This window comes from Cebus imitator, unplaced genomic scaffold (genome assembly GCF_001604975.1).
Source record: "Cebus imitator isolate Cc_AM_T3 unplaced genomic scaffold, Cebus_imitator-1.0 Scaffold215, whole genome shotgun sequence".
Taxonomy (NCBI): Eukaryota; Metazoa; Chordata; class Mammalia; order Primates; family Cebidae; genus Cebus; species Cebus imitator.
In genome coordinates, this window is record NW_016107530.1 from 446,748 (window position 1) to 447,576 (window position 829).

Here is an 829-nt window from a genome sequence, read left to right on the forward strand (position 1 = left end):
GTGTGTGTGTGTGTGTGTGTATATATATGTACTTTTGTTAAAGAATAATTTTTAAGCCAGACATGGTAGCTCACACCTGTAAACCCAGCACTTTGGGAGGCTGAGGCAGGCAGATTACCTGATGTCAGGAGTTCGAGACCAGCCTAGCCAACATGGTGAAACCCCATCTCTACTAAAAATACAAATATTAGCCAGGCGTGGTGGCACATTCCTGTAATCCAGCTATTTGAGAGGCAGGTAGAGGTCACAGTGAGTTGAGATTGTGCCACTGAACTCCAGCCTGGGCAACAGAGTGAGACTCTGCCTCAAAAAAAAAAAAAAAAATTAAGATTTGTATTACTGTTGCAATTATTAAGGCAATGCAACTCTAATAAATAATCACCCAAAGATGTACACAGATAGGCAATTCAGAAATTCAAATAGCTTGTAAGCATGGAAAAGGAGTCTCACCAAGTTTTGAAGAGACACAAATTAAACCAACAATGAAACATTTTCTCACCTATACCATTGGCAAAGATAAAATGCTAATGCTGCAAAAATATGGGGAAATGAGTACTGCCTTCAAATTCATACCTGTGCAATCTTCTAAAAGGAATTTATTACTGCGGAGCAAAAGCATTAAGCATGCATCCTGTTTGCCCCAGCAATTACGCTTCCAGGAAAAACACATGTGCCAAGGTATATGTTCACTGCAGAGTCATATGTCATGATTAAAGTAACTGGAAATAGCACAAAGATCCAGAAATAGGCCGGGCATGGTGGCTCACGCCTGTAATCCCAGCACTTTGGAAGGCCGAGGTGGGTGGATCACCTGAGGTCTGGAGTTCAA